General features: G+C 37.2%; 1 protein-coding gene across 6 annotated transcripts in view; it reads left to right on the top strand.

Moving 5' to 3' along the window:
• PDE4D (phosphodiesterase 4D) overlaps positions 1-17,036 on the top strand; it is a 1,528,950-nt gene that overhangs the window by 1,459,588 nt on the left and 52,326 nt on the right. The gene's annotated exons all lie outside the window — the stretch shown is intronic.

Raw genomic sequence — 17,036 nt, forward strand, 5'->3', positions numbered from 1 at the left:
CAGGGTACCCCGCAAGAACTGAGCCTTTATATATTCAGTTGGCCATACATATCCGCAGGAAACATTAACAGAGTTAGAAGGTTCCTTATGATCATTACTTTTGTTTCCATTAATCTTGGAAAGAAAGCCCAGTTTTTTGAGGTCATTTAGTACAAGGAGGCTTCAACTAGGCATCTGTGCCATATGTGCTAAGTAAGGTGCTGGTCTTGGCAGTTAATGGAGTTTTGAGGGCTGAGAAGTAACCTTCAGCCTGGGACAGCCTTAAAATAGCACGGAAGGCAAGGTATAGTGTTTTCAGTTTTGCTGTATTTTTTGGATTTCCTGTTCTTTTTGTCTTTAGTTATGCAAGGAGATAATTGGAATTGTGTATGTTTTTAGTGGCTATTTGCCTGTGCATGTCGTATGCAGATGGCTGAAGGATTCAGCCAGTAAGGACTGGTAATGTTGTGAGACAATTAGTAATAGTTGCCTCTTCAAGATATTTAAGTATTTTTGGCTACCTATTTACAAGGTCAAGAAGGTTATATTATCTTACAGTTCATCTATGTGCACATATCTTTCAATGAGTGATGCTTTTTTTTTCTACCTTTCTATGGTTTTTATCCCACCTGTTCTCATGCAGTTTTTACAAAAAGGCCACCGCATAACAGCCACTTGATTGTCTTATCTATTAACAGTGCTTTTGTAGGTAGCATTGTCAAGTGAAAAGTTGGCTTCAAATAAATAAAAGGGGCTCTGTAGACACGGCCAGCAGATACTAACCTACCCATATGCACACTGACCTACCCATGTCCACACTGATGATCAATTTTTTTGTCATTTGTGCCTCATTTCTAAATTTGGCACAGCTCCTCATCAGAATGACCAATTATTGCTCTCTTACTGGGACTTTTACCCCCTGCTGTGGCATTAGGCACCTTTATTCTCATTTGAGTAACAAATTCTTAGTTTTATAAAATATAGTTTGTTTTCATAATTTGATTCTCAATAGCAGTAGACATATGCTGAATATGTCCAGTGTCCTAACTGTTAAATGGGAGCACTTTGCCATGGGCCTGAGTTCTTAATTCTATTGTGTGGTTGATTCTGTGTAAGAAAAGGAAGAGCAGAATCAAAAGCCACTTAGCAATGTGCAAGCATTAGTGTATGTTTTCAAGGTGATTCAACAGTAGTTTTTCAGCTAAATGAATTTGAGCAGCTAGTTACTTTCCCTAAAATCCATATTCTTAATGTTCAGATCTATGTTTGGATTTAAAACTGAATGTGAAATTTAATAATGTATTGTAAATGACTTCAGCTGTCAAGGAATTAATCTATACGTTAAGATTTAAAAATTTTTTAGGTCATAATACTTGCCTAAAATGATTCTTTTCTTTTAAAGGCACCAGATAAGACAGGGATTTTTAAAAAAAATCTTTATTATGAAGGCCCCAGATTAGACTTTGAGTTAATTTACAGGTTTAATAGGAGAGGTTGGTCTGTTTGGTTAAAATGAAATCTAGGTAAAGTGAGAAGATAATTTTTTCAAAATGTAGTCATTCTAGCAATGTTTATGTCTTGTGGCTGAAAAATTAGGATATTTTTTCCTAGCCCACGACAGAGCTGAATTGAAAAATTATTGCCGTCACACTAATTTTTAACATTAAACTTAGCTCAGCTTAAGCTGTTGCTTAAACTTTTAATGTCCAAGCCATTCGTGTCTTCTTTAACTTATTTATTTCTAAATCAGTGCTAAGCTTACATGACTTTTATAGACAAAAAAGGGTTAGCATAAAAAGAAAAAAAAAGCTCTTGCTAAAGGTTGTAAAGTTACCCTTCTTCTTGATAATAAGGGCATGAATAAGCCACATCCACAAAAGCTGTAAACTGAGTTGGAGCAGCTGATCGGAAGGCCCCTGTGAGTGTTGCCACACCTTCAGTCTGAACTGGAAATGTGTACAGCTTGCATCATCTCCACTCAGTTATTTGATATTTCTTGAGTATGAATGAATGAGTCAGAAACATTGCTTTTCAGTTGTTAGTTTTATTACCATCCATTCTTTTTACATACACGTGTTCAAACTGATATTTTCAGTTTATTCTCCTTTAGCCTTTGAAAAATTATGACAGTTTTCTGTGTTCTCTCTTGAGGTTTTAAAAAATTTACTCTAATCGATTGAAAAGCACAATAAAAACACTAGTAAGAGATCAGGATTTTTAAATGGTGATAGAGAATACTTATTATGGAGATGGATTTAGGTGTTAGGAAGGAGGAAACTGATTCCTCAAACCCATTTAACAAACTGGGTTAACACATTATTTCTGTTTCTTAGACTTCTCAATAAAAGGCATCTTAGCCAATTAGCAGCTTTTAAATGATGCCCTAGGAGCAACTAGCTGTATTTCCTGTATTGGTATTATATATGTTTCTTGCTTGTTGATGGCATTGAAGCAGGAAAATTATTGAATTCTTGGCCAAGGCTAGGGTTGGCTGTAACACATGTAGGATGCTTGTACCAAGTAGGGTAAGAGATTCCAGATGGCATTTAATTTGAGTGATTAAATCTACAGCATTTACCCTTATAAGCACATTAATCTGCCTGAGATTTGTACAGATTTCCTTTGGAACCTCATTGCTACAATTGAGGGTAATTTTAGTGAGGTCTCAAAGCTTTGGAGGCAGGCAAACCTGGAAGTTGAATTATGGTTTTGTTTCTTGCTAATGGAGTTACATTAGAGAAATGACTTCAATTTTTTTTAGCTTCAGTTTCCTTAGCATAAAATGGGCACCATAATAACTATCTTGAAAGGTCAGTGTAAGAGTTCAAAAGAATATATAAAAAAGAGCTAGCTAATATAGTATCTGACAATAGTAGGCACTGTATCTGTTGTTATTGCTATTATTTGGGTTTTAGGTCAAACTTCATTGGTTGCCTACATGGCTAAAATGTGTTTTTACCATTCGGTTGTAATTTATACCAGACATTTCAAGTTTGATGGATTTTTATAATTCTTAGATAACTGTCTATAGCACACATTTCTGTATCATAAAAATGCTTAAATTATATTTACAGTTTTTGTGGTATAATACAGACATGAACATTCTGAAGTTCTAATTAGAAGTTTAGGCTTTTCTTAAATTCCAGTTACAGAATGCCAGACAGAAGAGCTAACTAAGTACTTTTCCTGTTTTACTCTAAAACTGAAAATGCAGACCTTACTAATTTTTAGAACATGTGAAATGTAATAAGGGTTAGTGGTCAATGTGCCTTTTCAGTAAAACACCTTTTAAGCAGAATAGTTTCACCATGTTTTTGGTTACCTTTCTCTCATGGAAAGTATATCGAGGATGGGAGTCAGTGGAGAGGAGAGCAGGACAGCGGCCTGGGCCTCAGGGCTTTCAAGGATTATGCTATGGAACCCTGTAACGTTATCCTCTTGTGACCTAATAATGCACATTTCACCAGGCCTTCCCTGTAAGTTCAGTGAGGTTCAAAGGAGAAAACGAAATCATTTTGAGTTATTCCCAAGACATATCACTATAAAAATGTATTTTGTTTCTGCTCTCTAATTTTGGGGGCAGTTTGAGGTTTGGCATGGCTGGAAATGACTGTGTTTCAAGCTGAAAGTCTGTCTTGAAGTTAGAATCCAGACCCTTTCTAAGAGACTTCAGATTTTTCTATACTTCATTCCAAATGTACTTAGGCCAGCTTTACAAATGTGGTCATGACTTCTTTATGGAATTTATTTTGTGTATTTGGCTTTTGGCAAACCTCTCTAGCATGTTTCTGTTGCCTATAAATTAAATTGCTTTGCTGGGTGCTTTGTCTCAGAGCTTTCTCTGGCTGCTCCCCCTACTGCTTTGTAATAGTCAATGCAGAACATATAGTAGGACTTTTTGTTGATGTATTTTCTTCTGGGCAAGAGGGGTGTTATAATAAATATAGGATCTTCATAAAAGTGGCTAAATCTTAAGATATTTCCACATTATGCAACTACAATGTAACTTAACAGATACAAATGTTAAACTTTTGCTAAGAAGGAAACTAAGTTAATTGGATAAGGCATGTTAGTTTTATAGAGAGAAAATAGCCTCAGTTGTTTTCTACATTAACATATTAAATCTTAGATTAAAAAAGTGTTAATATGCCTAAATACAAACTTTAAATTTCAAAAGAAAATATCTTCTATAATTATAGAAAATCAACATTTAGATGTTTTGAGTTCGATATCTGCTTTTTCATCTACTCAATAAAGGTAGATTTGGGAAAGATTTATGTAGCTTACATGTAGTACCTTAAAGTTAATATGAAAGATTGAGAATCCCATAATCACTGTTAGAAAAAATACTTTCTTTGCTTTTAAGTAATAATGGAAGAGGGAAACAATTTTAAAGGAAATTTTTCTTTCACTGAAAAGTAGAGCCCTTGATGTTACCTTAGCATAAAACTTAGGATTAAAACAAATCTTAACTTGTCTCTGTTGTCATCCGTTCAGTTCCTGTGCCAGTATTTAGTGAAAGTTTAATTATTCCCAACATTTAATTATCAAAAACTCCTAATTTTTAATTATTCAATAAATTAATCATTACTAGATAAATTTCTTTTTTTCAGTTACATTTTGACTTAATATTTGGGGTAGTAGTGGTAACTTCTGTCTGAGAGCATTATGAACTGTCTACGTTTTCGAAAAAAATTCCGAAACATAAGGATTGGCCATGATAAAAGAAGTATTTTTTCTAATGTTATGGATAGATTTTTTCTAGAGAGAAAGGATGATAGATAATGCTTTTGTTCAGTTTAAGAAGATTTCTGCGATAGTTACATAGATTTTAGCTATCACTTAAGATATAAATACATGATGGATGTGCAGTGCTGTTTATGTCATTATTTTCAGTGGATTCACAAAATATGTAGGGTTTGGTTTTCTCTTTTTCAGCAGGAGGGACCAACTCTTTTTCTAGAACTGTAGATTGCTGGAGTTAATTTTATGATTGATAGCGTAGCTCTAGTAGGGGAGCAGTTTTTACATGGCTATTTGTTGTAATAGTTTAATTGACACTGTTAGTCTGAGATCTTTCTAGAATGTAGAGAGATCAGTAGCACTTTATTTTAATATTCACATTAGTTTTGAAAGGCATTTGAAGAAGACTTTTTTTGTTCCCTGTAACAGGGATGAGGGGGTATGCCTTGATATTTGCTTAAACAACAAACAATTCTGCTGTGTCCATTAGGAAATTAGTTAAATTCAGTGACCAACTACAATGACAATAGGTTTAGTATCTTTTACTCTTAGAGAATAGTTTATCTTTTATAAAGTATTTATTATTATTATTTAGTATTCAGAGCTTCTTGTTTTTGTTTTGTTATACTTTGTATGTGATAAGGATGAATGATATTTACTCCCTGGCCTGGAGTAGGCACCAGTGATACTTACAGCAGCTTTGTACGGTGAAAAGAACATAAATGTTTTTCATTAGGCAAACTTGGTTTCAAATTCCACCTCTGTCGTTTCCTATCTAATATTTTGGGCAATAGGCCTTACCGCTCTGGAGCTCAGTTTTTTCATTTATAAGTGGGGATAATGAAAGGGGAAAATAAAATGAAAAAGTTATTGAAACCATTAGCTATAATGTATGTAAAGCTCAGTTTGGTGCATTAGCACACACTGGGTGCTCAATAAATTGCATGTGCTTGCCTGTCTAGAATATATTAAAAAAGAGATATTAAGAAAAACTCTGTGTCACATATTTCTTGCAATGTAAAAACATAACATAATATTTCTTAGAAGAAAAACATGACTTTTCTATTCTTTAAGAATTTACAGTCTAAATTAATGTTGCTCAAACTTTGTCATTTTTGAGACAGAGTCTCGCTCTGTCACCAGGCTGGAGTACAGTGGCACGATCTCAGCTCACTGCAACCTCCGCCTCCCAAGTTCAAGCAATTCTCCTGCCTCAGCCTCCCGAGTAGCTGGACTACAGGCGCATGCCACCATGCCCAGCTAATTTTTGTATTTTGAGTAGAGATGGGGTTTCACCATGTTGGCCAGGATGGTCTCGATCTCTTGACCTCGTGATCCTCCCTCCTCGGCCTCCCACAGTGCTGGGATTTTGTCATTTCTGTGTACATTCATATCTGCTATTATATGTTGAATGTTTTAACTTAATGTATTTTTTTATTAATCTTTAAAATTTATTTGTCAATTATTCTTAATTGACAAATATTAATTGTATATATTTCTTGGGTATAATGTGATTTTTAAAATGTATACATCATAGAAAGATTTAGTAAAGCTAATTAACATATCTATATTACCTCACCAATTTATCTTTTTGTGATGAGAATGTCAAAAATCTATTTTAGAAATTGTAAAACATATAATACGTTATTATTTACTGGGGTCTCCATGCAGTGCAATAGATCACTAAAACTTATTCCTCCAATCTAACTGAAATTTTGTACTGTTTGATTGACATCTTCCATTTCTCTCTCCCTCCTCCTCTACAGCCTCTGGTAACCCACCTTTCTACTCTCTGTTTCTGAGATCGACTTTTTTAGATTCCCCATAAAGTGAGATCATTTAATAAAGACAATATTTGTCTTTCTGTGCCTGACTTACCTCACTTAGCATAATGTCCTCTAGTTCCATTCCATGATGTTGTGAATGACAGAATTTCTTTCTTTTATAAGGCTGTATAATCTTTTTTTTTTTTTTGAGGTGGAGTCTTGCTTTGTAGCCCAGGCTGGAGTGCAGTGGCGTGATCTCGGCTCACTGCAAGCTCCACCTCCCAGGTTCATGCCATTCTCCTGCCTCAGCCTCCTGAGTAGCTGGGACTACAGGCACCCGCTACCACGCCCCACTAATTTTTTGTATTTTTAAGTAGAGATGGGGTTTTACTGTGTTAGCCAGGATGGTCTCGATCTCCTGACCTTGTGATCTGCCCGCCTCGGCCTCCCAAAGTGCTGGGATTACAGATCTGAGCCACTGCGCCCGGCCTGTATAATCTTTATATATATATATATATATATATATATATATATATCACATTTTCTTTATGAACACTTGATGAACACTTAGATTGCTTCCATATCTTGGCTGTTATAAATAAAGCTGAAATGAATATGGGAGTGCAAATATCTTTTTGATGTACCAATTTCAGTTCCTTTGGGTGTATACCTAGAAGTAGGATTGTTGGATTTTATGGTAGTTCTATTTTTAGATTTTTGAGGAACCTTCATACTATTTTCAATAATGGTGGTTCTAATTTACATTCCCACCAACAGTGTAGAAGGGCTCCCTTTTCTCCACATCCTTGCCAACACTTGTTATCATTCATCTGTTTGAACATAGCCATTCTACATGGTGGAGAGCAACACATACTGGGGTCTGTTGGGGGGTGGGATGGGTGCAGGGAGAGCATCAGGAAGAATGGCTAGTGGATGCTGGGCTTAGTACCTAGGTGATGGGATGATACGTGAAGCAAACATGGCACATGTTTACCTATGTAACAAACCTGCACATCCTGCACATGTACCCCTGAACTTAAAAGTTGAAGAGAAAAAAAAGGAAAATAGTCATTCTAACAGGCAAGAGGTGATAGCTCATTGTGGTTTTAATTGCATTTCCCTGAGAATTAGAGATATTGTTGAATTTTTGTTTGTTTGTTTTTGAGACGGGTCTTGCTCTTTTGTTCAGGCTGGAGTGCAGTGGCGTGATCATGTCTCACTGTAACCTCACATTCTCGGGCTCAGTGATCCTGCCTCAGCCTCCCAAGTAGCTAGGACTACAGGTGTGTGCCACCATACCTGGCTTTTTATTTTTTCATATAGAGAGGGTCTTGCTATTTTGCCCAGGCTTGTCTAGAATTCCTGGCCTCAAATGATCTCCTGCCTCAGCCTCCCAAAGCACTGGGATTACAGGCATGAGCCACTGTGCAGGGCTGGGGAGCATTGTTTTTTTGTTGTTGTTGTTTTGTTTTCTTTGTATCTCTGTTGGCCATTCATATTTCTTTTTTGAGGAAAGTGTGTCTATTCAGATCCTTTGCCTAATTTTAATCGATTTGTTTTCTTACTATTTGGTTGTTTCAATTTTTTATATATTTTGAATATTAGCCTCTTATCAGATGTATGGTTTGCAGATATTTTCTCCTGATCCATGGGTTGTCTTTTCACTCTATTAGTTGGTTGCTTGTGCAGGTACTTTTTGGTTTAATGTAGTCCTATTTGTCTATTTTTGTTTTAGTTGCCTGTGCTTTTGGAGTCCTATCCAAGAAATCATTGCCCAGACCACTGTTGTGGAGATTTTCCCTTATATTTTCTTCTAGTAGCTTTACAGTTTCAGGTCTTATGTTTAAGCCTTTATATCTCTTTTGAGTTGATTTTTATATGGAGTGTGAGATAAGAGTACAGTTTCTTTCTTCTGCAGGTGGACATCCAGTTTTCCCAACACTATTTGAAGAGACTGTCCTCTCTCCATTGTGTGTTCTTGGACACTTTGTCAAAAATCAATTGACTGTAAATACTTGGATTTACTTCTGGGCTTTCTATCCTGTTCCATTGGTTGATGTTTGTTTTTATGTCAGTAACATCCTGTTTTGATTACAGTAGCTTTATAATATATTTTGAAATGAGGGAATATGATGCCTGCAGCTTTGTTCTTTTTGTTCAAGATTGCTTTGGCTATCAGGTCTTTTTTTGGTTCATATAAATTTTAAGATTTTTTTCTCTATTTCTGTGAAAAAAAAAGACATTGGAATTTTGACAGGAATTGCATTGAATCAATAGAGGAACTGCATTGAATCTATAGATGGCTTTGGATAGTGTGGACATTTTAACATTACTAATTCTTTCAGTGCATGAACATGGGATATCTTTTCATTTATTTCTGTCTTCTTCAGTTTTTTAAATCAATGTCTTGTAGTTTCCAGTGTATAGATCTTTCACCTCGTTGGTTAGATTTGCTCCTAAGTATTTTTTTTTTTTTTTTGAGATGGAGTCTCGCTCTGTTGCCCAGGCTAGAGTGCAGTGGCGCGATCTCGGCTCACTGCAAGCTCCACCTCCCGGGTTCATGCCATTCCCCTGCCTCAGCCTCCCAATTAGCTGAGACTACAGGCGCCTGCCACCACACCTGCCTTTTTTTTTTTTTGTATTTTTAAGTAGAGACGGGGTTTCACCGTGTTAGCCAGGATGGTCTCGATCTCCTGACCTCATGATCCGCCCGCCTCGGCCTCCCAAAGTGCTGGGATTACAGGCGTGAGCCACCGCGCCTGGCTGCTCCTAAGTATTTTTTTGATGCTATTGCAAATGGGATTATTTTCTTAATTTCTTTTTTGGATAATTTATTGTCAAAGTATAGAAATGCTAAGAGCAACTTATTGTTAAATCTAAATACTCACCCGAGTGCCTCATCTTAAGTAATGGTATACATGAAATCATAGGTTTGATGTTCAAGTTATATTTTTTCTGTATTTTTTCTAAAATTAATAAATAACAAAATGAGAAAACATTCATCTTGCACCACCTTAAAGCATTTTGCCTACCATTTACTAACACTGGGCATACTTTTGGACACACTAGTCTAAATCAGCTGCAAGAACAATTTAGAGACTAATTTATTGTTTTAAACAATCAACATTTTTCTTTCTTTAACCTCAGTTGGATTTCTCCACTAGAGGAGAAAATGGCAAATTTCTTCAGCAGAAATACTCCAATTCATAAAATATTCATTCCTTAGGCAGAATGGTCCATGGATTTAGAGCACCCTACTATAGACAGCCTGCCTGAATTGGATTCATTCTCTGCCTTTTACCAAACGTAAATTGGGCCACGTTGCCTTCTGTGCTTCAGTTTTCTTATCTGTTAAATAGTTGCTGTGGTGATTTAATGAATTAAAAGATGGGAATTGTCTCGACTGAGTCAGAAATCATACTAGATACTCAGTAGAACTCATTCATTTCCATATGTGAAGGAGTAACATTAGTTTTTATTTTATTATTTTGGGGGGTGAGGGTTAGAGAAGGGTGTCTGCCATCCTGATTTCTATCCTTTTGATAAAGTGACCTAATAATATTGATACTAACCAAAGAGGACTATTATAATGTTTTATTTACTCTTCTCCCCCATTAATCACTTTTTTTGGTGGTGTTTTATATGTTTTATTCCTTTATTTTCATCCTTCAAGGAGTTTGCCCTTTGTTTCCTTCTGTAATTTTACAGTATAGCTCATCAAGCAAGCCTGAGATTTTTGTCAGAATATCTGAAAATCTCTGAGCTTTTTCTAGCAGAAATGCATAATGAAGTGCAGAAGAATAGTCTAGCCAGTGTTTTTCATAAATGAATGTACATACGTTCTTCCTCTGCATAAGACTGAAAGTAACCCAGGCACACAATATCTTATTAATATTTAATATTAAGAAAAGTATATTAAGAAGGTAACTCTCCATTCTACCTCTCAACATCTTACCATCTAGTATACACACAAATATTTCCTTGCTCTATCAGCCGAGAGGGTCTAGAAGCAACCATACCCCAGTAGCAATGAGCACACTTAGCACCCTCATTTTGGTTTCTAATACCATTCTCTGGTAAAAGGAACCAAGACTCTTTGAAAAAAAATAGCTGATTTCTAGGGACTCAGGAAGGAAATATGTAAGATGAGCCTGGAGCATCTTGTAGTGCCAAAAAGTAAGGACCTGCTCAAACAAACGGAACCCTACACCCGTGGGAATATACCGAAGAGTTGCAAGAGCAAACTGAAAGAGCTCCCAATGGCCAAAGCTAGAACAATTTGAGCAAGAAAATAATATAGTATTGGATTATATCCCAAAGGGTAAAATAAATATCCATAAACCCATATTGATACAATTTATTAAATAAATACCTAAGTGGGGGAGAATAGACAAATCTCCTCCTGTGCGGAATTCCCAATAGTTTCTATAGATACTCTACTCTCAAGGAGGGAGAACATAACCCCCTACCACCGTAAGTGTGAGCTGTGCATATTGACTTCCTTCTAAACAGTACAGTGTAGAAAGGGAAAAAAAAGAAACTGTAGTGGAGAAACCTATCACTACTTCAGCTAGGTTATCAAGGTCAACATTGACAGTGATAAGTGATAATATGTACCCTCGATATGATCTGATGAAAATGGCACTTTTAATCTGTGGTTTCCCTACTGAAAACATATAACCCCAGTGTAATCATGAGGGAAATACCAGACAGATCTCAGTTGAGGGACATTCTACCCTCGAAACTTGACCAGTATTTGACCAGTACTCCTCAAAACTGTCAAGGTTATCAAAAACAAGGAAAACCTGAGATACCTACAGCCAAGAAGAGCCTCAGGAGACATGAGGACTAAATATTATGTGGTATCCTGGATGGGATCCAGAACAGAAAAAAGGAAATTATGTGAAAACTAAGGAAATCTGAATGAAGTATGGACTTTGTTTAATAATAATGTATCAGTATTGGTTCAATAATTGTGACAAATGTGCCATACTAAAGTCAGACATTAAAAATGGGAAACAGTGTAGAGTATATAGGAATTATCTGTAATGTCTACACAAGTTTTCTGTAAATCTAGATCTGTTCTAAAACAAAAAGTTTTATTTAAAAGATCGAAGCCATCTTTTAAGGCCTATCTGGAATGTTACATCCTTTATAAAGCCTTTTTTTTTAAATCCCATCTTCTTCCCATCCTATATCTGGGGTGTCCTATGTCTCCCACCTCAGGCTCTCCTAATTGGATACCTTTGACTTTCCACAGAACTTTTATTTGTAATTCTCTTAACTCTTAGTACAATATTTTGTGTCTCTGTTTTATTGTTCTGATGAGGTCTTCTACGGTGTTTTTAGCCCAACCCAGTGAGTGTCTGGTGCCTTACACCACTTGGCCATCCTGACACCCTACACAGTGAGTGTCAATATAACATTTTGTAGTTAGTCACATAAATTAGTACAAGAATGCATGATGTTGGTTAATGCAAATGCTGTTTCTACCTTGTATTGGTAGATGGAGAGTCTGAGCATTCTACTTCGTGCCTTTCAAGAAAGGTTTTTTTCTTTTTCTTTCAGTGACAGGAATCCTGAGCATTTCTCACTTAATCTCAGTTCTGCTTTTAGATACTCATGTCTCAGAAATTTTATCATAGTATATGCGGGATCAATCTCATCTCATTTAAATTAAAAGTTTGTAGTGCACAGGCAAAAACCATAGAGGCCATATTCATGGTCATAAACTGCTCTTTCTCGTCTCTACCTATTTTAGCAATAACATTCTTCTTATTAGTTTGTTCCAAGTGAAAATGACATAACTGAATACTTTCCCTGCTAGTCTGGGAAGAAAGGATGTGTTTGTTGGCTTTTGCCTGTCAGAGAGTATTCTGCAATGTTTGCCTAGGGCATGCTTGCATTCCCATCAGCATCTCTGGTCTGCTGCACTGTAATCCCTATAGGGACAGCCTCTGGCTTTTATTACTGACAAGCAGTGCACTGTGCAGCCATAGGCACCATAATAGGAAACACCTTGGCCTGTCATAAACAGGTCTGGAGAGTAGAAAGTACAGGCCTGCTGGGGATGTGTCCATAGCAAAGAGGCAAAGATGCGGCTGCCATATTGGAGTAAGTGCAGGCTAATGTCTGCCATCTCCATTTCAGAAAATAACTGGCTGATTTCGAAGCTGCTTTTTGTATAAACAGCAGTGTTTTGGTTGCTTTTTGTTTTTGGCTTAAATATGAATAAAGCCATCTTAAAGAGATTATACCCTTCAAAGTATTTTGAGAAGATCTATAAAGTATTTTCCTTTTGTTATTTTACATTTAATTCTACCTGATCATTCCAATCCAAACCCAATAGAGAAGGAAAAACAGATATTTCACTATAGTGGGAAATTAGGAAAAAAAGAACCATGCAAAAATACAAGTGATTGTGTGTCTTTTAAAAGAATTATAAATCACACTGAATTACCCAAAATTACAAAGAAAAGTGCATTTATTATTAAGGTAACTTGTGTTGTCTGTGCCTTTACATCAACTCCAAGTTTTATAAAAGGAGTACATTCTTTGACCATAAAGACTTTATATTTGTTAGTGTTTTTTTTCAATCTTTAGGGAAAAAATGAACTGCGACATTAATGATAGGCTTTGTAGCAAGAATTTAGGAAGACAATAAATTTCAAAATTGGAAGGGTTATCACAGTTTTTAATAAAGAGATAAAATTATTTCATGAGTGCTTTAAATATATATAGGTGTCATTTTATTATTTACAAGGAAACCCATTTCACAAAAGAGGCTAAAGACTGTAAAGATTGAACAAAGCTATAATTCTGTTAAAAGTTAAGATAGGTTTAGGAAAACTAAAGTCCTAATTTTTTTTTTTTGACCACTTTGGCCAGAGCTGTTCATAAATTAGGTAATCAATATTTGTTGACTAGTCCCCTCCCTTGTTAAAAACTAAACACTTGTCCTCTTATATCTTTTTTAAAAAAATATTTCAAGTAAGTTTCAACAGTATGCTGTGATAAGAATGAAACCTATTAACATTATCCTTGGTATATATTTTGATTTTCTGTTGTTTTCTTAATCTTATATTGTCAGTATGGTTTCTAAGATCTAAGATCTCCATAAGGGTAAGTGATAATTGGGTTTTGATAAATCATAAGGAATCTTCTACTAGAAATATGTCTGTTTATTTATTGTACATCAGGAAAAGATTTGTTTACTTTATGCCAGAAGATAATGTTTGGGCCTAAATCTTAATTTTTCTATCTAGTGTTAATACAGTAGAATGCCTAAAGGATATATAGAAGAAAAGACAAAAAGATGAAGAGCATGCATCATTACAGACTGAATCATCAGTCCCTACAGAAGGGGAATTTGTTCTTTCAAAAGTAGAATTTCAGCAGCCAGGTGTGGTGCCTCAAGCCTGTAATCCCAGCACTTTGGGAGGCCGAGGAGAGCAGATCACGCGGTCAGGAGTTAAAGACTAGCTGGCCATCATGGTGAAATCCCGTCTCTCCTAAAAATACAAAAATTAGCCAGGTGTGGTGGTGCATGTCTGTAATCTCAGCTACTCGGGAGGCTGAGCAGGAGAATCACTTGAACCCAGGAGGCAGAGGTTGCAGTGAGCCAAGATCGTGCCACTGCACTCCAGCCTGGGTGACAGAGCAAGACTCTGTCTCAAAAAAAAAAAAAAAAAAAAAAAGTAGAATTCAGCTGGGCGTGGTGGCTCACACCTGTAATCCCAGCACTTTGGGAGGTCGAGGCAGGTGGATCACATGAGGCCAGAAGTTTGAGACCAGCCTGGCCAACATGGCAAAACCTGGCCTGTACTAAAAAATTAGCCAGGTGTGGTGGTGCATGTCTGTAATCTCAGCTACTCAGGAGGCTGAGCAGGAGAATCACTTGAACCCAGGAGGTAGAGGTTGCAGTGAATGGAGATGGCGCCACTGCACTCCAGTCTGGGCGACTGAGTGAGACTCCATCTCAAAAAAAAAAAAAAAAAAAAAAAAAGTAGAATTCATGGGAAAAATTACTTGTTGCTATTTAGCCTTATTTTTAAATATTTCAGTATATTGTCTGTTTGATACATATGAACAATCTGACTACAACTCATTGGGAAACACCAATATTTACCTTACCTTCTAATGTAAGGCATGATTCCAGGTATTTTCTCATACCTCAAACCTTAAATCTCTAATTTAGTCCCAGAAACAGTATTCTACATGTCAAAACGTTTTTTGTTTTGTTTTGTTTTTGGAGACAAGTTCTCACCTTGTCAACCAGGCTGGAGTGCAGTGGCGCCATCATGGCTTACTGCAGCCTTGATCTCCCTGGCTCAAGCCATCCTCCCACCTCAGCCTCCTGAGTGGATGGAGCCACAGGCATGTGCCACCAGACCGGCTTTTCTGTTTTTTAATTTAATTTAACTTTTTTTTTTTTTTTTTGTAGAGACAGGGTCTCACTATGTTACCCAGGCTGGTCTCAAACTCCTGGGCTCAAGTGATCCTCCTGCCTTGGCCTCCCAAAGTGCATGAGCCAGTGCACCCAGCCTCAGAATATTTTTAAAGATGAAAACCTAATGCTCAGTTAAACTTTTATAAGATCTATGTGCTTCTAAATAAATGTAAAGATGACTATTTTCTGGATGTTGTATTGGTGGGGAAGATGGAGAGATAGAAGAACAAGTGTTTATTCTCTGGTTGTATTTTCTCTCTTTTTTTTTTTTTTCCTTGAGTTAGAGTCTTGCACTGTTGCCTGGACTGGAGTGCAATGGCGTGATCTAGGCTCACTGCAACCTTCTCCTCCCAGGTTCAAGCAATTCTCCTGCCTCAGCTTCCCAAGCAGCTGGGATTACAGGCGCCTGCCACCACGCCTGGCTAATTTTTTGTATTTTTAGTAGAGACAGGGTTTCACTATGTTGGCCAGGCTGGTCTCGAACTCCTGACCTCGTAATCTGCCCACCTTGGCCCCCCAAAGTGTTGGGATTACAGGCGTAAGCCACTGTGCCCGACCTCTGGTTGTATTTTCAAAATATATCCAAATAATATTTTAAAAATGTATTTAGTGAGCACTAGATTCCAAAATAGCAAGAGCAATTTCAGCAAAGTATAATTCCTAGAGAGGAATCCTACAGTACCTCGTTTTGCCTTTTTTGTTCTCTAGGTCATGTCAGGATGGGAGCATAACTGACCTGGCCCTAGTTCCTAGGAGGAGCGTGTGCCCTCTAACATGTGCACAGAAGGATAATAGGGTCAGTGGGATGAGGAGACCAAGTGACTAAAGCAGATCTGAGAATCTGAGCTGTAAAGGATTTGGAGGTGGGATGGAGGGATAAAACCTTAGTGGGAAGCAGACAGCAGATAGAGAAGATATAGGATAAACTCATGGAAGGTGTAAGCAGGTTCATGATTTTAAAATTAGCCTATTAAGAGGTTGTGTTGGAGGTCTGTTTTCTTAGTGGGGGCAAAGTGGCAAGGGAAGTTTCACTTCTGAATAGGGTGGAAAATGAAGATATAAGGAAAGAAAGAGAGAAAGAGGAAAGACGTATTAGGCAGTGTGAGGCAGAGAAAGAGAAGAGTGGGAGAAGGAGGGGAGTCAGACTTTCCTTGGCTGGAGGCAAACTGACCAATGCCCGTTGCTGCCCCTTTCGACCGCAGGGTTCATTTGGTGAAACCTGGTTGGACTGAACCTTTAGGAGAGCCTTGAAGTAAAAAAGAAATCCCAGACAGGTCAGTGGCGGATGTAAATGTTTAAGGAAGAACAGACAGTCAGCTGTAGAAATGGAGGGAGGGGTAGAGCTGACTGGAGAGCGATTTATGGATGGTATATTTCATGAGGCTTGAGTCTTTTTTAGCACTAATAGTTGGCGTCAGCTTCACCTGTTGCCTCCATGAGTCATGCCCTGGTAGCAGAGGATGGTGGGCCAACTGCCAAGCCATCCCCTGAAGGACCGGCTGCCTGGGAGTGAGGAAAGGTGGTTGATGGGCTCTGAGACAGCAAGGTACAAACTGAAATGGGGTGAAAAGAGACTGTCAAAATAAGTATGGGCTGATTTGTTCTAATATATCATAGGTTATTATTAGATGCTGGAAGAGTAAAATGGAATAGAAGATGAAAAATGTGAACCTTTATCTTGATTCCATTTTAAATCTCCTAAATTCTGAGGAGCTTTGCAATTCCTCTTCTGGATATAAATCTGCCCTACAGTAGAGTTGCAACCTTGGATAAATAAATAAATTTGGCCTCCCTGAGCCTCTGTTTTCCCTGTAAATCAGGACTAGCATAATCTACCTCACAGGATTGTGTTGAAAATTAAGTGAAAACTTACATAAATTATGTAGTGTGGTGGGGACATATGATAGGTACTGTGGCCTATCCTTAGGAGGGATGAGGAATGGAACTATTTTTAAACGTAAAAGGTCAACTTTATATGCTGCCATATAAGTAACCCAGTGCAATTGGAGCTTGAATCAACAGGCCTGGGAGAAAGCTTACAGAGTGTGCCTTTGAAATCCCAATACCCAGTCATGGTGATTTATGAGACCTTACCAGCT

This window comes from Pan paniscus, chromosome 4 (assembly GCF_029289425.2).
Source record: "Pan paniscus chromosome 4, NHGRI_mPanPan1-v2.0_pri, whole genome shotgun sequence".
Taxonomy (NCBI): domain Eukaryota; kingdom Metazoa; phylum Chordata; class Mammalia; order Primates; family Hominidae; genus Pan; species Pan paniscus.